At 40.5% G+C, this 22,506-nt stretch overlaps 1 protein-coding gene across 1 annotated transcript in view; it reads right to left on the reverse strand.

Moving 5' to 3' along the window:
- The window catches only part of Map3k2 (mitogen-activated protein kinase kinase kinase 2), a 67,492-nt gene extending 50,885 nt beyond the window's left edge, over window positions 1–16,607 (reverse strand). Inside the window, exon 1 of the mRNA XM_034517968.2 lies at window positions 16,033–16,607. The gene's annotated coding sequence lies outside the window, so the exon portion shown is untranslated. The remainder of the gene's footprint in view (window positions 1–16,032) is intronic.
- Window positions 16,608–22,506: the final 5,899 nt, after the last annotated feature.

Genomic DNA, 22,506 nt, shown 5'->3' on the forward strand with positions numbered 1-22,506 from the left:
CAAAAAAAATCTAAGAAAAAAGTTAATAGATAACTTTCAGAAATCACTTTTTAATGTAGTAATGTTATGTAGCAATATAAAGTATCTCCCTAAATTTTGTAAAGTATCTTCTAAAATTTTAAGTTTCTACTAAGCATAAAAGATTCCAATATTTTTTTTCTTTTCCTAAAAGATCCCTCACTTTTGGCTAAAGTATTCCCAGGAATGTATTTCACTAGCTTAGCTTCTCCAGTTACAAAATGAGAATAATTCAATTCTTCTGTGAATAATTCAATTCTTCTGTGTAACTTTCTAGGACCCGATACTTCCTGGTTACCTCACAACTGACAAGGACTTCCAGCTTACTCTTTCAAGTAGCCACTGAAAACTTGCACTACCAAGTCATCTGGGTATAAAATGCTTTCAAGAAATTTAATTCACATCAATTAATCACATTAAATAAAGCTATTTATCCTGTTTCCAAGAACTGTCCTAAAACAAATCTACCCTCATACTGTCATGTTCAACAATTTCACAAGAAAGAAAAACAAACAAACCACCTACCTGTGGGTCTCATAATCATATTCTAGACAGGTCTTTCATACAAGAACATCCAGACAAATGTACTTTTATAAATCCTAAGGTCACAGCTGGGACCACAGCTCTGTGGTAAAGCATTAAGAAGAGCAAGACCTGGGTCTGGTTCCCTTGTGTTGAAAAGCATTCTGCCTCAGTCTGTTTCTAATGAACAGCAAATTGAAGGCTGCAAGCAGGTTTACCACCTGCAGTTATATTGCAGTTTTCTAATGAACTGAAACATTTCACCTCCCAGGAAAGCTCCTTAAGACAGAATGTAAACAACTCAAAATAGCTTCCAGAAGTCTCTGAAAGATACTAGATTCACTAGGCCCCTTTTCCCAGTAAGTACCAGACTGCTGAAGTTACTCCTAGCCAAAGCCAGAAACGACTTTGAGACCAGCCCTACGAGGAGTTTAGACCAACTGAGCCACTTAGGAAGAACACTCTCCAACCTGTTGTGCTGCCTGCAGGCTGTGTGCATTGTGCTCCAGGTTCCCAGCTTTGGTGAGCTGTACATGCTGGGGTGGGCTTAGGAGATGCAGCTGTCTTTGAGTCATTTCTGCTCCTGTAAGTAACCCCTCACCCATATTCCTGTAAGTAACCCAATAAAACTTACTGATTCACCAAGTTGGACTTTGCTGGTATCCATACTTTGGCCTGTCATGGGCTCCCTATCTTGAGTGAGTAGATGTGTGTTTCATCTCCCCATGAAAAGTCATGTCACACAACACCTGCCTAGCCTGTGACCATTACAATAAAAGAGAACATTGTATTCTTCTGTTTTAATCTAATAAGAAAATGAGACTAGTGTCTCCTGTTTCAAACTAAACAAAAACATAATTTATATCAGAGCTTCTTAAACCTTTTTCTACCCAGCCCGTTTCACCCAAGAAGTTTAAACAAAGTATACAAATAGATAAATAAATCAAACATTTACTGGTAACTGTAAAGAATTTTATTTTACATGGATTTTCAGTTATTCTCATTAGTAGTATTCTATGTGTAGGCACACACATAGCATGGCATGCTCATAGAGGTCTGTTCTCTCCTTCCACTTGTACAAGAATTCCAGGAATCACACACAGATCATCAGGCTCACACAGAGCAAAAGTACCTTTACTTGATGAGCCATCTTGCCTCCTAGATTTTCATTTTAAAATAATTTTTCGAAGAGATGTAATTTTAACATTTAATAGAGATGAAAGCAAATTTGCGTTTGGTGAAACAGATGTACTTGCTCATTTTTCATTTATATTTATAAAATGCTTTTAAGAATTAAACCTTGACTGAGAGTGCTACAGGATAAAGATTGTCTTCAAAATTACTCCGAGTTGGTCATTATTTGATTGTGAGCATCAGTGTTCAGAATGCACGTACAATATGGCAGTAGTAAATGCTGGGCCCTTTCAAGAAGTGCTAGAAATGTTGCCTTAATCCCAACCCAAAATTCTTTCGAGAATTTTTTTCTTTATGAAACTCAAGTCACCAAATCAAACACCGTGTGTACATCATTCCCCAGGAGGCATCCACCTTAATTTCTAAGGCGGGATCTCTCATGGGTTTAGTAGACCTCTTTGTCAGGTAGTCTAGGCTCACTGCCCAGGGCCTCAGAGGTCCACTGGTCAGTCCCCCTCAGGTTCTGGGAACTGAGTCTTCCTTCATGCTTGCACAGCATGTGCTGACTTTACTACAGAGCTAGCTACCCAGTCCTCAGATGGCATTTAAAAAAACACAAAGTCAAGCATTCTAACACAATCTAAAATTATATTAATTTATTAATTAGATCCTGAGAATGGCAACAAAAAAGTATGTCTTTGTTTTTCATAATTAAATCATTATGCTTCTCTAAGAGAAAATTTTGTATGTATGGTTAAAAACACCACAAAATACTCTTGATTCACAGTGTGATCTAGAATCGAAAACCAGGCAGTGTTCACTGACACTGGACGGTGTGACAGCAGAAACAAGGCTGCAATGAGGTCTCCTAATGCGACAAGGACAGCACTTCCAAAAACACTCTGGATGTGTTATGTGCCAGATTTTGAGTCTATTTTGTCATTGAATTCAGATACCTTTTCCTGTTGCCAAAATATTACACAAACCACTCCCCATTGCAAGCCCATATGAGGCTGTGACTCACAGTTAAAGAAGCTGTGATTTATATGATAACTGTAATGTACCACCTTGTCATTTTGCTGGCATAGCAATATCTTACTGTATTACATAGCACACAAAGTGTAATAATTATTATTAAATAAATAGTACTTATGAACTTTCTTTTTAAAGTAGAGGTAATGAAGATAAATTTTTTTTCTTTTTCTTCCTCTTTCTGTTTCCGTTTTTGTCTTGTTTCTTTGTTTATTTTGGGGAGAAAGGATCTCACTATGTAGTCCTGGATGGCCCAGTAGACTGGAACACTCTAAATAGACCAGGCTGGCCCTGAAGTCATAAAGCTCCACTTGCCTCTACCTCCTGACTGCTGAGCTTGAAGACATGCACTAGCCACCCAACTAAAAATCTACGTTTAAAGGTGATGTGGCATATACTCAACTGACATTAGTGTATAGTCACATTCTAACGACTTCACTTCCAAGACCCTATGCGACACGAGAAAAAAAGGCACTGTTTGTTCTAAGATCATATAATATGTATCAGCACCACAAAATTTTATGCCTTAGAAATTGGCTGCTGAGTATTTCCTCAGGTTGGAAGGTTTACTCAGGTACATGCCTACGAAATTTCTGGTCAAGAGAATTTCTAAAAGGGAGTAGCTCCCACAAACAAAATGTAGCATGATTAAAATATAAACTTTTTTGCTATTTTTGACCACAGAGATTTGTAATTTTAATACAATCATATTGAAAACTCTACCCATTTGTTCTAGGAAAAAACTATACCATCAGTTTTCTAACTATGTGTCAGGTTCTCCCAGGATCCCAGTATTAAAGTGAGTACACTTGCCAGACGTTTTGTAGTGTGTGTGTGTGTGTGTGTGTGTGTGTGCGTGTGTACAGGCACACACAGGGCACAAGCAGATGCACCATTCATGCTTACTCAAGCACTAATCAGAATTCCACGACTCAGCAAGTATAAAATATAATGGGTGAAGAGGAACAACCCTCATCTGAGGGATTTTTACACAAATAAGAGACACTGCCTTATTTCAGACGTTTCTAGTACACATATTCCCACAAAGAACATAGCATATGGCGAGAGCCTGTGAGCAGTGCAGAAGTAGCAGGATAGTTAGAGACCTTTGCTCCAACTGGAAGAACCATCAAACACTCAGCTCTACAATGTTGACAACTCAGGACAAGCTCCTTTAAGGCCCAGTTCTACTATGGTTATTCACAGGTTAAAAAAAAAATGTGGACCGGGCTGGAGAGATGGCTCAGCACTGTAAGAGCACTGGCTGCTCTTCCAGAGGTCCTGATTTCAATTCCCAGCAACCACATGGTGGCTCACAACCATCTGTAATGGGATTTGATGCCCTCTTCTGATGTGTCTGAATATATAAAATAAATAAATTTTAAAAAGAAAACAAAAAAAAAAAAGTGGACTAAGGCTGGGCATGGTGGCACATGCCTTTAATCCTGGCATTCAGGAGGTAGAGGCAGGTAGACTTCTGAGTTGTAGGCCATCTCTGTCTAGATGGTAAATTGTAGACTAGCACTAGCCAGGGCAACATTGTGAAATGCTATCTCAAAATAAATAAGCAAATAAGTTGTAAAGACTCTGCAGAGGTGGCTAGAGGAATGCCTTCCTATTATGTAGGAGATTTGATCAACCCCGGGCATCGCAAGAAAAAATAATAATAAAAATTTAAATGTCAACAGTTGAATGAAGTTTCTGGAACACAGGAAACAGTCGAATGTTACTTCTCCTTCTTCTACACTCTAAAACTTACAGAAAATCATATGATGTCCTCAACTCCTGAAGACAAGCCTCATGAAGCAAGGACAGAAAGCCAAAGAAGAAACATGGCTGAGATGCAAAACCAAAAATGAGATTTTTAAAGGCGGGGGTGGGGAGGGGTAGACAAGATGAAGTAAAGCCAGGAAAATAGAGATAAATGAGTTACATGCAGAGTTAAAGCACTCATGAATGAGCAAGAATGACATTAGGTCTGTTTATCTCCCACCCGGCACAAAAATAATCCCAATAGATCAAAAGCCTTAATGGCATAGCTAAAACACTTCAAGACACTGCTACCTGTAAGGGCTTTCTGAAAAGATCCCCAATAGCACAGAAAGTAAGCCAAAGACTTGTCAAATGCAGTCACAAGACATAAAAAACTTCTACTAAACAAAACAATCATGGGTCTGCAGTATGAAGAAAGTCTTTGCCAACTACCCATTGGACAGGGAATATAGATATAGATATAGATATAGATATAGATATAGATATAGATATAGATATAGATATAGATATAGATATATCTAGAATATAGATAGATAGATATAGATATATCTAAAATATATAAAGAACTGCAACAATTAAATACTAAAAATTCCAGATTTTCCAATCAATAAATCAGATAATCAAATGAACAGATAGCTCTCCAGAGAAGAAACACAAACAACCAATAAATATTTGAAAATGTTCAACATCTTTAGCCAAATTAAAACTGCTTTGAGATTCCATTTTACCCTAGTCAGAAAAACTATCATCCAAAAAGAGAAAAGGCAGGAACTAACGACCAATTATAGTAAGGATGTGTGGGTCGAGAAGAACCCTTACATACTGCTAATGAGAATGTAAACTTGTGTAGCCACTATGGAAATTAATAGGAAGTTTCTCAAGAAACTAAAACTCGCACCACCAAATAACCCAGCTACATCACTTCTAGACATATCCCTGAAAAACTGTCTGCGCCTGAGCACTGAGCAGATCTTGGGCCCAGCTCTAACCCCAGTAGTAACAACCCACCCCACACAGTTCTGATACAACCAAGATAATAGGAACGACAGGCTCCAGTCAAAGACAGGGCAGGTAGCACTAAGGAGATCCAGATGGCGGAAGGCAAGCCCAAGAACATAAGCATCAGCAACCCAGGGTACTTGGCATCATTAGAACCTAGTTCTCCCACACAAGAAAATCATGAATTCCCCGTATCACTAGAAAAGCAAGATTCAGATTTAAAATCACTTCTAATGATGATGATAGAGGACTTTAAGGAGGACATAAATAACACTCTCAAAGAATTTGAAAAGAACACAGGTAAACAGGCAGAAGCCCTTAAAGAGGAAACACAAAAATCCCTTAAAGAATTACAAGAGAACACAACCAAACAGGTGAAAGAATTGAACAAAACCATCCAGGACATAAAAATGGAAGTAGAAACAATAAAGAAATCACAAAGGGAGACTACCCCTGGAGATAGAAAACCCAAAAAGAAATCAGGAGTCATAGATGCAAGCATCACCAACAGAATACAAGAGATAGAAGAGAGAATCTCAGGTGCAGAAGATATCATAGAAAATATTGACACAATTGTCAAAGAAAACACACAATGCAAAAAGTTCTTAACACAAAACATCCAGGAAATCCAGGACACAATGAGAAGACCAAACCTAAGGATAATAGGTATAGATGAGAGTGAAGATCCCCAACTTAAAGGGCTAATAAATATCTTCAACAAAATTATAGAAGAAAACTTCCCTAACCTAAAGAACCAGATGTTCATAAACATACAAGAAGCCTATAGAATGCCAAATAGACTAGACCAGAAAAGAAATACCTCCCGTCACATACTAATCAAAACATCAAATGCACAAAACAAAGAAACAATATTAAATGCAGTAAGGGAAAAAGGCCAAGTAACATATAAAAGCAGACCTATCAGAATTACACCAGACTTCTCACCAGATACTATAAAAGCTAGAAGATGCTGGACAGATGTCATACAGACCATAAAAGAACACAAATGCCAGCCCAGGCTACTATACCCAGCAAAACTCTCAATTACCATAGATGGAGAAACCAACCATATTTCACAAGAAAACCAAATTTACACAATCTTTCCACAAACACAGAACTACAAAGGATAATAGCGGGAAAGCTCCAATACAAGGAGGGAAAGTATACCCTAGAAAGAACAAGAAAATAATCCTCTTCCAACAAATTCAAAAGAAGATAGCCACACAAAGATAATTCCACCACTAATAACAAAAATAACAGGAAGCAACAATCACTGTTCCTTAATATCTCTTAACATCAATGGAGTCAATTCCCCAATTAAAAGACATAGGCTAACAGACTGGATATGTAAACAGGACCCAGCATTTTGCTGCATACAGGAAACCCACCTCAGTGACAAAGACAGACTCTACCTTAGAGTAAAAGGCTGGAAAACAAAATTTCAAGCAAATGGTCCTAAGAAACAAGCTGGAGTACCCACTCAAAAATCTCCAGCCCAAGAACACTAAGGGAGGGACTCATGGCTCCATCTGTATAGGTAGCTGAGAGTGGCCTTGCCTGGCATCAGTGGAAGTAGATGGCCTTGGTGGCTGAAAGTTTGGATTCCTTAGTGTTGGGGAATTTTGAGAGCAGGAAGGCAGGAATGGGAGGGTGGTGGGAGCACACCCTCATAGTAATAGGAGAGGGAATGGGGTAAGGGATTTGGGGGGAGGGGGGATGGGAGAGGAGATCACATGGAAAGGTAAATAAATAAAATACCCAATTAAAGAAAAATGAATAATGGGCCTGGCAATTGTAGTTAAGCAGTCGAGACTTTTTGTCAACAATTTATTATGGGGATTTCGTATAATCCTCAAGGACAAGGTATTGTGGAAGAGGCCCATGGAACCTTAAAAAAGATTGGTGAGACATACTGTTGCTGAGACAAAGAATGATGCCGACCTGTGAGCTTGCTGAGTGCCCTGACAAGGGTGACTGGGGAGCTGTATTGGACATATGTTCCTGACCCACTTTTGCTTGACTATATCCCAGATGGGACAAGCTGCCTTGCTTCAAGTTTTTAGACCTTGTGGAATAGAGAATTGAAAAGAGAAACTATGTCTCTTGTATTCTTCTTAAAGGTGCCCAGCTATTAAGACTCAATCATGTACTGGTCTAGAAATCAATCCAATATGGGAAATAACAGTCTACTTTTGGAAGACTGAATCTGGACTTTGTCAGGAACATATTTGGAAGCTAGATATGGCTTGCTATGATGTTAGGATAGCAAGAGATAATGTTGGGACAGGATCTGGATTTCAAACAAGGGTTAGTGCAAGTTTAAGGATCTTTTAATTGTCAAGCTAAAATTGGTTTTGTCTCTTCTACAGCATTTATTGTAAGTTGACTATATAATTTCCAATTATGTTAGTGTGTTGAAACCTGGCATGTCTCTTACGGGGGTCTATCAACCAGCTTTTGTCTCACTGCCTTGAGTATTAGAAAACCTTGATTCTCAGGAAAAAAAAAGCTTGAAAGTGCTGGAAGAAGTGAGTTAGGCTTTAAGCAGAAGCAAGAGGGTAGCAGGCTTGATTATTGCTGGTATAACAGCTTTAATTCTATTAATTGCTAGTACCACTGCTTCTGCAATAGCACTGACACAAGGAGTTAAGACAACTATTTTTGTTAACCATCTAGCAAAAAAATGTTACTAATGTATTGAGTATACAAAAGGATTTATATAGGTATCTGGAACAACAAATGATGCTCTATAACCCATTCAAATTATCTGAAGGAGGATCAGGGTTCAAGAGTTAGTAGCCATCCCAAGTGTCATGACAAATATTATTGGAGTAGTGTTACTTTTGAAATTCACAATGATTGTCATTATAATTAAAAAAAGTTTAAAGACAACTGTAGGATATTTGGCATAATCCTAACACCTCTCTGGGTTTGTTAACTTTGCATAATGAGATTATAAATTTAAAGAATGCTGCTCTGTTGACCTTTGATGCTGCAGATATTGCCGATAAAATTATCCATGGCCTGAGCTCAGTATTTCCATTTTGGACAAACCTCAGGAATGGCATATATAGCTTGATCATGCTAGCCCTTCCTGAAAATGGATCCCCAGACAAAAATAGGCTGGCAAGCCAAGGACGGATAAGATTCTGCACAGAGCCTTACCAACCTAAGACAGAAATGCATTGCCTTTGATAATGCATATTCCATGACAGGTAAGGAAAGCATTCTTGTCAGAACAACCTAAGACAGACTCAGTCTTGTTAATGAAATAAAAAGGGGGAAGAGGTGGGGAGCCTTTGGGGCTGCTCGGCAAGAAGCTGACATGATGGGCCAAGGACAAGGGAAGGGACTGCTTGACAGGAATGTGACATTGGCCAAGAACAAGTAAGTAGGCTTCAAGCAGGAATCTGACACTAGACTAGAACAAAGAAGTAATTTCAGGCAGGAATCTAAATATTAGGCCAGAACAAAGAAGTAATTTCAGACAGGATTCTAAATTTTAGACTAGAACAAGGAAGTAGGCTCCAGACATGAAAATTACCTTGGGCTAGGATAGGGAAGTAGGCTCAGATACTTTGGTCTTTTGGTCTTAGATACTTTTGGTAAAGGTTTGATAAGCCTTTAGAAACAGTGATCATGGGAGTGTTCACTTAACTGAGTTTAATGCCTTGGTTTTTCTTTGACTATTTGTGTTTATTGTATCACTTGTTCCTCGACTATTTGCATCTATTGTATTGCTATACCCTCAACCTAGAACTGACCTTATTACATGTATGTAATCAAAATAGTATAAAAGCATAAAGGAAGACGGGGTATAGGATAGGGGGCTCTAGGGAGGGTAAATGGGGAAAGGGGATGACATCTGTATTGTAAATAAATAAAATACCCAATTTAAAAAAAAAAAAAACAAACTCTAAAGTATCTTCTGAGGATCAAGGGCAGAGGTTTTCAACTGTGGGTTGCAACCCCTTTGTAGCTGGGGTGAGGCCAAAGAACCCTTTTTCAGGGGTTGCTACACATCAAATATTTACATTACAATTCATAACAGTAGCAAAACTACAGTTATGAAGTAGCAATGAAAATAATTTTATGGTTGGGGTCACCACAACATGAGGAACTGCATTAAAGAGTTGCATTGTTAGGAAGTTGTTGAGAACCACTGCTCAAGGCAGTCTCTTAATTGTAACCTTCAATAAAATCAAAAAGCAAATTATATACTTCCAATATACTATAGCACAAAATATACATTACCATTCCAAAAGGAAAAAATGGAGAATGAGGAAATTCAAAGCAACTAGAACCCAGGAGGACAAATACCAAATCCTGTAGCTCTGTGTTCTTGGTCAAAAAAAAAAAACCAAATATAGTTCCATCTCCCCTTTGGCTGCTTCCACTTCCAGTATGCAGCTATTCTTGGCAGAAATCTCATGACCCCGATCTCTTCAAGATCTTAGGTTCTCCCAAGCCAGACCTCTCTTTCACAGCTTAAAAACAATGGCCTCTCAGGGCCTCTTGCCCTTCTCGTGGCCTTCATGCAGGGCCTTTCACCATACACTACCTAACCACAGCTGCTCTCTGAAACCATGGAGGAAGACTCTACAACTCTTCCATTCTTTCATCTTTCCTGTCTCCAAAGCCAGTAGTACGTGGATAACACTGCCAAGTTCTGCTGCCAGCCTGGACCCCTTGAACCACATTAGCAGCAGCCTCTTCTCTCCCAAGTTTAAAGCTTGGGGAGGTGGGAATGGGCTGGCACACAGAGTATCTATCACTCTAAGGGACCCTTCCCTTTATTCCAAGGCTCAGGAATCTTCTCAATCCTGATCTTAACCTCATCTCCTTCAGCACAAGTCTTGGCAACAAAAAAGTTCAATGGCACTCCTTCTCTTTAAACTGAACATTCTGTGCTACTTTCTGCTCCAGTTGCTCTCTTTCGCTGAAGATATGCATAAAATCATTAATAACAACCCAGCCAGATTTAATATCAAATTGCTTTCAAATTCCTTCTGCCAAAGAAATCAGCCCACTACTTTTTAGTTTAGTCTTAGGCAAGTTCTTAGGTTAAGGGTAGAAGGCTGCCAGATTCTTTGCCAAAATATTGTAGGAATGGCCTCTAACCTGTGTGTTAATATTTTTCCTCTCTGAAACCACTTGAGCTAAACCTCCATAGGTCAAATGCTCTCAGAACTACTATCCTCCAAATTCCTAGTAGGATAGGCCTTTAAGATCTGATTTTAGCATTCAACTACTTTTCAAATCCGAAATTGCAAAGTTTTCCATATTCCAAAAAAAAAAAAAAAAAAAAAGCCCATGACCAGGCTCCTCACAGCAACAGTCGACTCTGTGGTATCAACTTCTGTATTAGTCACTTTTCTGTTGCTGTGATAAAATACCATGACCAAGGCAAATTACAGAAGGAAGAGTTCATTTGCCTTAAGGTTCCAGACAGTAAGAGTCCATCATAGCAAGAAAGCATGGTAGCAAGTAGCAGGCAAGGAAGCCACATAGGGAATGGAACACATACATCCTCAACTTGAAAGCATGAAGCAGAGGAACACTAGAAGCAGGACAAAGCATTACAATGTTACCAAGTGGGGTGACCAGATATTAAAATGCCCACAGCTATGGAAGCATTTCTTATCTAAACTACTAGTCTCTTAAGGAACATACCATTTTTTGAGAATTTCATACATGCATATACGTTGGTGTAACCTTTCTTCACGTCATGTGAAGGTATGTCTGTATTTTCAATTGTTAATTCTGTACTGGCAAAGAGCTGAGTGATGGCAGAATTCTAGCATTTTCACTTCTATGTCCATCACCAGGTTTCTATTTTATAAATGTCCTTCCTCACCAGCCTAAAGGCAATCTAGTGATGTATCAGAGGTTGTCTCACTGCTGACTGGTTGTAATAAAGATCTGACAGCCAATAACTAGGGCAGGAAGTAGGGGACAGAACTTCCAAACAGAGAGAGTGATACAGGGAGATGAAAGAAGACAAGGAAAGGAACAGACATGGACCCCAGCAAAGAAAGGTATAGAGCTAGCCATGTGTCGGTCACAGGCTAGGTGGTCAGGTTAAGTTAAAATGGCAGCTGGGAGACTGCCCCAACAAAAGGCCTAAACTTTAAACTATGATAGAAATCTCGTATCATTACTGACCCTTCAGGCGGGTCTGAGAAAGTCCCATAATACATACACGTATTTTGATCCAAGTTACTCCACTCCTTCTGCTGCAATTCTTTCTCTATCCCCATCATCGCATTTCCCTCCCAACTTCATGTGTTCAGTTTTGTTTTTTAACTACTCAGTTCACATAGTGGTACATGTGTGTGCAAGCTGTAGAACGATCCACACACAGCACAGCTACTAAGAGTAAGTCCTACTCTTGCAGAGAATCTGAGTTGGTTCTAGTACCCACATCAGGCCCACATCAGGTGGTACAGACTGCTTGTTACTCCACCTTCCCAGAGATCTGTCCTGCACTGTGTGTGTGTATGTGTGTGTGTGTATACATGTATATATAATTTTTAAAATAATAAAACAATCTAAGTTAAATAACAACAAAAGCAACAACTCAATAGATACTATAATGCAAATGTGATTAGCCACAATGGGGAACATTGTCAACCAATGTTCAAACTATCCAAAGAATCCAAACCAAAATCATATTCATGTTTCTTCTAAGCATATATGTATAGGTGCATAGATATATAGATATACTACAAAAGCATTTTAAGAATAACAGGAACGTTTTTTTATTTCTGTGTATGCAGATCATATTGATTTACAAAGATATAGGTAAATGTCTTTGAAACTGTTTCATGAGTTAAATAATATTTTTAATGAAAGAATGTGCTACTTGGAAATCTTATTATGAAACCTTTAAATGTTCATCTACTAAATTGGTTGAAAAAATAAATTTGATTCTATATTACATATGTATTAATATCTGGCTTAATAAAAATGAGATCCAGCTCTAAATGTAATTAATATGCTTCATCAGTTCATTCTTTATTCACAAATGCTTATTTATACGATCATTATGAAATGAGAATATAGAGTAAAGTTCAAATCCACAATTTGTTTTGTTTTGTGTTAGGTGGTAAGGCTCAAACCCAGGGACCCATGCACTCAAAGCATTCTTTCAACCAGTGAGCTACATGTAACACTCCTCCCAACACACAGCTTACAATTCTTCAAGAACTCTAGTTCTGTATTTCTGGATCCTCCTGTGCAACCAACGCTGATTGCATAAAGTTGAAATAAGCCTCTTTACTAAGTATTTATTACAAGAAAAGGCTGTCATTGAATTCTTCCAGTTCTTCTCAAGCCAAGTTTCTTTAACAACTCATAACAGCTAGTAATTTGACTCCATCACTAAAAATCTCAAAATGCCACAAAATCAGATTTTAATTACTATAGCAGCTACCCAGGATATTTTACAATTTCCATGATCTTGTTTCCATCTGTTGGCCAACACAAGATTATTACAATGAATTCACAAGTCATATTAACAAGGATTATCACACTATAACAATCTGTAAGTGAAAAGATGACTATAGAGGAGCTGATGCGATGCCTCAGTGGTTAAGTTCACTGTCTGCTCTACAAGAGGACCAGGGTACGATTCCCAGTACCCATATAGTCGCTTATAATAATAATCTGGAACGCCAATTTCAAAGATTCCAATGCTCTCTTCTGGCTTCTGCAGGCGCCAAGCATGTGGTGTAGAAATATACAGGCAGGTAAAATACCCAAAGACATAGAATAAAAAACTATTTAAAGATGATTGGAGAACAGGTTAGAACCACCACTGTGCTCACTTATCATAACCCCAGACGTCTTTTATTTATTCATCTTTTTTTTTTTTTTTTTTTTTGAACAGGCTTCTCTATTTAGCCCTGACTGTCCTGGAACTTCTATGGAGACCAAGATAGCCTCAAACTCAAAGAGATCCACCTGCCTCTCTCCCAAGTGCTGGGATTAAGGGAATGCACCACCCCCCAACAGATCTCCTGCTAACTGTAGTAGGCAACAGGTCTTACTACACTTCCCTGAAGCACACGATCAACAGCATCAAGAAGTAAAGGGACTAGACACTGAACTTCATGATGGGAAACAATATTAAGTATAATTTATCAGGTATCTTGTTCTTGAACTCTTTAAAACTAGTTTACAATCAACAGCTAGTTTAAGTAGGGCAGAGAAAAGACCTACTAGTTGGCTTCACTGGAAGGAAAATTTCTGACAAATGCAAAATGTGAGTCATTTTCTCCGATAACTGAATTCTTGGTGTCTATGTTATTTTACAAGGAGGGTTAAGGTAGTTTAAATTAGAAGAGAGTCAAAAGAGTTACACAAATGAAAGGAATAAACTCTGATGAGCTCGGCTGTGGGTAAGAAAGGCTGTATACAATGCTCTAGAAAACCTTTCAGGACGAGTTGAGAGATGTAAGTCTATGTGACACTACATTACCCTGAGGAAGGACTGGAGAGGTGGCTCATCAGCTAAGGAACAGCAGCACTGGCTGCCTTGCAGAGGACACGGATTTGGTTCTCGGCACCCATCTGATGGCTCACAACTACCTGCAACGTTATTTCTAGATCTGATGGCCTCTTTGGACCTCCACAGGCAGTAGTCATGCACACATACATATAAGGTTTTTTGTGTTGTTTTGTTTAATTAAACTAAAGATTTATCATGTTGAAGAAAATAAACGGTAACAGTACCCTTGTCTTTAGGCAAAGCAAACTGACACAACAGGGGTAAAGTGTCACGGTGTCAGCAGCTACCAACAAGTGCTGACTGGAGAGGGCCACCTTATACGGCTGTTCACCACTAAGAGGTTTTCTTTATGCTCAAACTGCTTGCTCTCAGGATGAAAAGTTGTCGAGGAGAGCTCCAGTTTTCCAAAGTGGGAAACAAGCAGAAGCACACTAAAGGCAATGCAGCATCTGCTAATGTATGTCTGTCCCTTTAGCAGCAATCAGCCAAGGAGCACCGCTCCACCTGAAACACCACATAAGAGATTCCATCTTAATACATCACTATTTAAGATAAGCTCTTGCCAGCTAGTTTTTCTAACCAGACACACTGAGAACATGACTAGACAACCATTCTACAAGAATACCAAATTCAACCTACTTCAACAAATGTCTGTATCCTAACCAAACAAACCAGTCTGTAAGCCATTCACCTGTTAACTCTGTAAATGTGGCCTCTTCCCTACACATTATTACAAAGACAGTCAACTACAAGTTTTCTTCAGGGTGTGATATACTAATGAAATTTGAGAACTATAATTGAGCACTTGTAGTTACATGAAGCTTCAGTTACTCGAAAGGCATTTATCAGCATTTTCTTCTGTAAAGAGGTCCAGCTCTGCTTACTCACTAACCAAGAGGCACAATGTGGTACTAAAATGCATATTTTCTGTCAGCTTGTTAACTAATTAGTAGTATTTACATAGATACATAAATCATGCCAAGAAATGATCACTTTCTGTGATATTTTACACATTGGCTTTTGACATTAAACCCTGAGACACTACATAAGACAGTGCAAAGTCACTATGAACACTGACATTGCCACAAAATCTAGCAACAAGGCTAGCAATAAGGAATTCTCAAGCAAAGAAAATAATCTAACTTGAGCTTCCTATACACCTCGACAACAATGTGCAAAAATAAAACATAACCTCAAGAAATGTGCAGTGTTATCAAGTATATTTCTTTTCAGTAAGATGATAAATTGTTTTGCTATACAGTCCTACTGTACACATAAAAGGATGCACAGAACCACTTTTTCCACATGTAATGTCTTTGAAAACTAAAATGACTGGGGACAAGCTATATATATATATATATATATATATATATATATATATATACACATACATATACATAATCTCCAGCAACTTAAGTCAAAAAAGTGTAAACGCTATCTCGCTAGGTGTTTTCGAATTTACAACCAGGGACAAACTCTTCAGCCAATCTCATTTCTTTAACGTACTTAACTTTTGCAGGACAGAGAAACGAAGAAGATCCTACAGAAGCGTATCCGCTTCCTCAACAACCACTTGCATGACCTTGGGGAGTTATACCTTTATCTCACTGAGCCTTGATTTTTCACTTTTAAAGCTGGTAGAATGTATACTCGTCTCGCAGGGCTGGGAAGGTGACACGAGTTGATATACAAGTATAAAGAGCAAAGTATACGCACACGGAGAGCTGGCCGATCGCTCCAAGGTAAGGGGAAACAACCTCCATCAACAGCCTGCCACTCCGACAACCCAAAGACAAGCACTTTTTTAGGTTTAAAGCACGTCGGTCTCAGCTTCCCTTCGATCAGCTAGTTGCAACCTTCTGGTTAGAATAAAATTCCCGCGGAGTACGAGCCTAACAGTTTCCCAGCCCACGTTGCACTGACCTGGGGGTTCTGGGGTCAACCCCAGCCTAGCAGGGCTATCCCCACCCCCGAAACCCCCACCCCCTGCAGCGGAATTCCCGTCCCTGGGCCCAGTCGCACGCAGAACCAGAAGCACTTACCGGCCGCTGGGCGGGGATCGCCGAGCCGAGGGCCGACAGGAGGCCACAGGAGCTGGCCCCTCCGCCTCCGCACGGCCTGTCACCGCGCCCCCCAGGAGCAGCGCCTCGCGGGGTCCCGGAGGCCTGAAGGGCCGCAGCAGAAACCGGGCACCGGCCGGGGACCAGGCCCAATCAGCCTCACATGGGACAGCGGGCTCGCAGCCCGGGGCCTCTTCGCCGCTTCTGGGTAGCTGCAGCCCCGGGGCCCGCGGAGTATGCTGGGCCGATGAGGAGGAAGCCCCGGGCCCGCGTCGCCGGTGACCGGAGAAGCAGCGAAGCGGAAGCGAGGACTCTGCCGCCGGATCGTCCACTGTGAGTCGTCTCTGTCTCCGGTCGTGCGACCCGGGAACGCCGCGCCACCCTCGCCAGGCGATGCAGCTGAGGACAGCCGGGCCGCCACTACACACAGACCCGTGATGTCTGGCGTAGCACGGCGGCGCACGTCACGGCGGCTCGCTCGTGTGCGCGCAACCCCTCCTCCCGCCGAGAGCGGAACCCGGCGCATCCGCGCGCCCGGCTAAGGCGAGCGAGCAGGCGCCTGCGCAGTCTCTGCTCGGCGCTTCACGCCCGGCTCCGCCCACTCAGGTCTCCTCGCCTTCCGCGCGACGTTTCCAGGGCTTCAGACAGGGGTGCGCGCGCAGCGGGGCTACTGAGTTTTGCGCTTGCGCATAATGGGGGCTGTCAGAGATACACGGAAAGGGTTCCCCTGCACCAACCCCCACTCACAGGGAAGGGAAGACGCGACATCGCTGAGAGGCGGTGACTTTAGAAATCACTGTACTGATTTTAAGCCACTGCCTTGGTCGCAAGCTGTTTTTAAGTGTTTTCTGGTTGGTCTAATACGTTATTACTTATCCAATTTACCATAGATGGCTTGACATCACACCCTTAGAACAAAAGATCGTGAAATCTCTTTAACCAATGCCTTCTCTTGATCCCCTTGGCCCAAGAGATAAAATACAGATTAATCAGTGGGCTAGCTAGCCCTGGAGGCTCTCTGTGAGGCGACCGCATCCTGAGGTTTTTTATATGACTCAAACCCACAAAACACCCTTCCTGCCCTGTGTCTCCAATACCCTTTACAATTCCCTGTACCATTCCTCCTTGGTTATCAGAACAGTCTGATCCTTTTCCTGCTTGTGACAGACCACGTTCCCACTCCAACATTTGACATGAGAGAGATGGTAGCTGACACACAAAGCCCAGGGCTCAGAAGAGACCCAAACTATCAAGGTAGCTGGCCTGACAACAGGCTCAGGGGGCAAATGTTGAATACCATCAAAACACCTGCACCTCTTTTCAGGAAGTTTCATTATAGACTCACTGACAGAGAAGAACAAGGATGTTTACTCCAAATATGTAGAGCTAAGTGCAAAATCCATTTACTTCTATGGGTTTTAAAAAGTAAGGCTTTTTAACTTATATATGCATAAAACCAAGGAAGTCTTTGTGTGGCTCAGAGAGATGGCAAGTAAAGGCCACGCCATCCTGACAACTATATTTCGATAACAAAATTCCTGAAGGATTTTTTTATATTGGTAACTTTTCCTCTTAGATATTAAATCTGGCCCCTTGTCTTCTCACTTCTGCAAATGCAGCTACCACAGTTTTGGATTTCACAGACCTTAAGACCATGAGCCAACAAAAACCTCTTTATTCTACATTCTGTTATGACAGAAAGTAAGCTAAGATTGAAGACTGAAAACTGGTACCAAGTTGGAGAAATAGAGGGATTTTTTTTTCCTGCCAAAGAAAGTTTTGTTCTAATATGTAGTTAACACAGCAAGGACTCCTTATTTCCGGAACCATCCTCTTTGTGACAGTTACCCAATAGCCTTAGATTGTGAAGTCCAACCCCCACCAGCAGAATGAGATACCACCTATGATGTCACCACCAACTTCAGAGATAAAAGACAGAAACTATCCCGGCCAAGTGCACTTGCTAGCCTGGTTTGGGTTCTGGTGCAGCCTTTTTGCACAAAGAATGATCTTATGTTTTCTATAAGATTAATGTGAGAATTTAAAAAGCTATATAGTTTAACAGTGTGTATGTAATATTCACTTATTATGTATGGAGCTTTGAGTCAGGCTTCTTTTATTGAGATGGTGTTATACAGCACTATCTGTAAGACAGATAGCTGCCATCATTCTCAGATCAGCCATGTCTGCTTATAAAAGGTCATGACTGAGATCCTTGATTATTGGCAACCCTTAGGAGAAGACGAAAGGGTTGCCCAAACTTCATTTGCATATAGAGCCACACCTCCCAGACAAATTGGTCTCCAAGTTGAAGTTTGGTGAAACCAAATGTTAGTTTGTCGTCGTGACCTTATGAGGAGAGAATAAACATTACATAGTCCTCTCTTCTACACACTCTTCCCTGATTCTTTTGATTTCTTATCAAAAGAGATAATAAATTCACATCTTGATGTTATATCTCGTAGTATTAAGAAAAAAACAAATAAGTAAAAGAAAATGTTAGAAGGTTGTAAAAACAAAAATGGAAGATTAAGATGATGGATGTTTCTAGAAGGAAAGTCTTAGTTGGGGTTACGTGGTGAAATACCATGACCAAAAGCAAGTTGGGGAGGAAAAGATTTATTTGGCCTACATTTCCACCTCACAGTTCATCACTGAAGGAAATCAGGGCAGGAACTCACTCAGAGCAAGAACCTGGAGGCAGGAGCTGATGCAGAGGCCATGGCTGGGTGCTGCTTACTGGCTTCCTCCACATGGCTGGCTCGGCCTGCATTCTTATAAGACCCAGAACAAGTAGGTCAGAGGTGGCTCTACCTACAGTAGGCTGGGCTCTCCCATGTCAATCATGAATTAGGAAACTGCCTTACAGATTTGCCTACAGCTAGATCTTATGGAGGCATTTTCTCAATTGAGGCTCCCTTCTCTCCAATAACTTTAGCTTGTGTCAAATTGACATAAAACTAGCCATCACAATAAAAAGAAAATTAGAAAGCTTATGCAAGTTTATATATATATATATATATATATATATATATATATATATATTAAGACTTAGAGTTAATATATTAAAATTTCTAATATCAAAATTCAATACATGATGTTAAGCCTCCTATTCTTAGCCTATTCTCTGCATAGGCTAGTAACTCTTGCCTTTACTTCCTTCTGACATCTTTTTCCAGACACCAAGCAAGGACTTCCTTTTCTCTTCATATCTGACAATTTAGATGCACCTCAAAACTGTCACACTAAACACCCCAAATTAATCTGGAAGAAGCAACTTCAGCCATTGCTCTGATTCTATAATGACTCTTGCAGGACATAATAAGATCAAGAGGAAAACATTGGCTGGACAGTATAGAGAGTTCAAGAAAAGTGGCCAGTTTCCTTGTTAGCCAAAGCCAAAAACTGTCCTTGGGACTCTTGGCAGCCTCATCCCTGCCAGAGACCAGATGTGCCAAAAGTGTGATCCCAGCCCTGATCTCTGAGCTGGTTCCTAAATGACTCTAAGGTTATTCTTAACTCATTAGAAGGCAGTCGCTTACCATAGCAACAATTTATTTGGGCTGAAAAAGTGACTAAGAGGTTAAGAGCACTGGCCACTTTTCAGAGAACCCAAGGTTCAATTCCTAGTATCCACATGGCAGCTTACAACCAGGTGTAACACCAGGTCCAGGGAACCTGATGCCTTCCTCTGGCTTCCACGGTCACCAAACACACAGTGATGCACAAATGTGCACGCAGGGAAAATTCCTGTACACATAAAATTTAATTTTTTTAAAAAATAACAATTTACTCTTTCTAGAGACTTCAAATGGCCAGCATATGCTAGCTAAGTTTGAAAAAAAAACTATAAAGAAGAGGGAAATACTAGAAAAAGTCTTTTCTCTATCAAAATTATAGTGGTCATTGTGGTGGTGGTTGCTGCTGCTGCTGCTGCTGTTTTATCAAAGGTAACTTGGAAATGACTCATATGTCCTGGACCTTCCCTTCTTCTGTGTGAAGTCAAGCTCCCACCAGTGGGCTGAATCATCACCTGTGTAAGGAAGGAAAGACAGAAACCATCTTTGCCAAGTGTGCTTGGTAGCTGTGCTGGGGTTCTGTTGTGGCTTGAATGAGAACAGCCCTAATAAGCTCGCATGTTTGAATGCCTAATCTCCATCTAGTGGAATTCTTTGATTGGGAAAGATCAGAACGTGTGACCTTGTTGCAGCAGGAGTGTCACTGAGGGCGGCTTTGAGGTTTCAGAAGACTTTGCCTGTTCCCAGTGTGCTCTCTGCCTCCTGCTTATTAGTTAAGATGTGAACTCTCAGCCTCTGCCTTCACTCTGCCATCATGGACTCCAACCCTCTGAAAGTGCGTCCACTGAAACACTTCATTTATAAGCTGCTTTGGTCATAGTGTTTTATCACAGCAACAGAAAATAAACCAACATGGCAGTGTGTACTGTGAGTGGAGTATTGCCAAGACAAGCCTGACCATGTGAGAACTTCTGGGGCTTTGGACTAGAAAGGTGATTAAATTCTGTAAGTGGGGCTTGATAGACTGTCTAGTAAGAGCTCGGAAGGTGGTAGGACAGAGCAGTGTGGACTCTGGAAGGTTTCAGAAGAGAACAGTATTAGCACCTGGGTGGAGACCATTCTTGTGATATTTTTGGTGAAGACTGTAGCTGGTTTGTGCATTTGTCCTAAGACTTTCCCTGAGACTAAATTGAAAAGAAATAGACTGATTTGGCAAAGGAGATTTCAAGATACCCTAACAGTAGCCCTATTTCACACTTATTTGTGATCAGACTTATGCATTTCTACAAAGAAAAAATAAAAAAAAAAAAAAAGAGCAAGCAGGGCAAAAAAAAAAATACAAATGTACAATTTGATGAGAAAAAAGTCGTCAGAAATGTAATGTTGGAGCCAAGGCTTGTGCTACAAGAGATTAAGGAGAGACCAGGTCTGAATGAAATTGAGGGAGTAGGGGATAGCCCTCAGGGAAGACTCTACCCAGATAAGCTTCCAACTTGTGAAAGGAAAAGTCCTAAGGAGTTTTCTTTCTTTCTTTCTTTCTTTCTTTCTTTCTTTCTTTTTTTTTTTTTCTTTTTTTTTCTTTTTTTTGGTTTTTCGAGACAGGGTTTCTCTGTGTAGCCTTGGCTAGGAGTTTTCATTTCCTATGTGATTCAAGGAATTCAGGCAGCCAGCCAAACATGGCAACGTTGTTCACATGATTTTGGCTTTAGAGTCACGAAGGACCCTAAGGTTACCACTAAGGTTAAGATGTGAGGCCCTAAGTAGCAGGCTAGCCTCTGCATGGAGGCCTTAAGAAGCTGTTTCGTAAAACTGTAAAAGTTACTCCTGGATTGCACTGGAGCCCCCAAGATGTTAACGGTGTCATAGCCACAGGATATCTACCAATGAGAGCTACATGTAAGAGGTGGAACCAGCCTGAGAGAGAAGAATGTTACAGGCAGCAAAGTTGGAAAGGCAGAGCTATTTATGCCCTTAAACATCACTCAGGAAGCTACGGGATTTGGATTTGCCTTGCTAGGTTTTGGTTTTTCTTTAATCCAGTATTTCTCAATATGCCATTATTCCTCCCTTTTGGAGTGGTAATGTATATTCTATGGCACTGTGTGTTAGAAGTATGTAAATTGCTTTTGGATTTTACAGTAGTCTTGAGTCTCAGAAGAGACTTTGGACTTTTAAACTATGCTGAGACTGCAAAAGACTATGGTGACTTTTGGAGTTGGACTAAATGCATTTTGCATTATGATATGGGGGGAGCTTAAGGGTACTAGAGAGTGAAATGTGGTGGCTTGAATGGGAATGACCCCCTGAGCTCATATGTTTGACTACTTGGTTCCGGTTGGTGGAACTGTTTGGGAAGGATCAGGAGGTGTGGCCTTATTGGAAGAGGTGTTTCATTTGGAGCAAGCTTTAAGGCTTCAAAAGACTCATGCCATTTCCATTTTCTCTCTGTCTCCTGCTTGCTGTGTGAGATGTGAGCCCTCAGCTGTTTCTGCTACTGTGCCTCTTACATGTGCTCTGCCATCATGGAATATAGCCCTCTGAAACCAAAAACCCAATTAAAAGCTTTCATTTATAAGTTGCCTTGGTCATGGTGTTTTATCACTGGTGTATAAAAGTAGGTCATTCAGGTTCTAATGTACTTTTACACACACACACACAAATTGCCCTGTCAAACAATTTTTATTTGGTCTGTTTTCCTCTGTATCACAAGACTATTCTTTGTTTCTAACACAAAGAGTGGGGTAGTTGCTATAGTTATGAAAGTACCTGAAATGCTGAGGAACAAAGAAATGAACAAGGTGTGGCTGGGAAAGCTTGATGCTCCTTAGCAATTACTTCAACGGTTATGCCCAGAATGCCAAGAGAAGTATGGAGAGTGGTAGACATTCTGACGGTGTAACAAGTGGAAATAAGGAGTAACTGCTCAGAAGTAGGCATT

Source organism: Arvicanthis niloticus, chromosome 14, assembly GCF_011762505.2.
Source record: "Arvicanthis niloticus isolate mArvNil1 chromosome 14, mArvNil1.pat.X, whole genome shotgun sequence".
Taxonomy (NCBI): Eukaryota; Metazoa; Chordata; class Mammalia; order Rodentia; family Muridae; genus Arvicanthis; species Arvicanthis niloticus.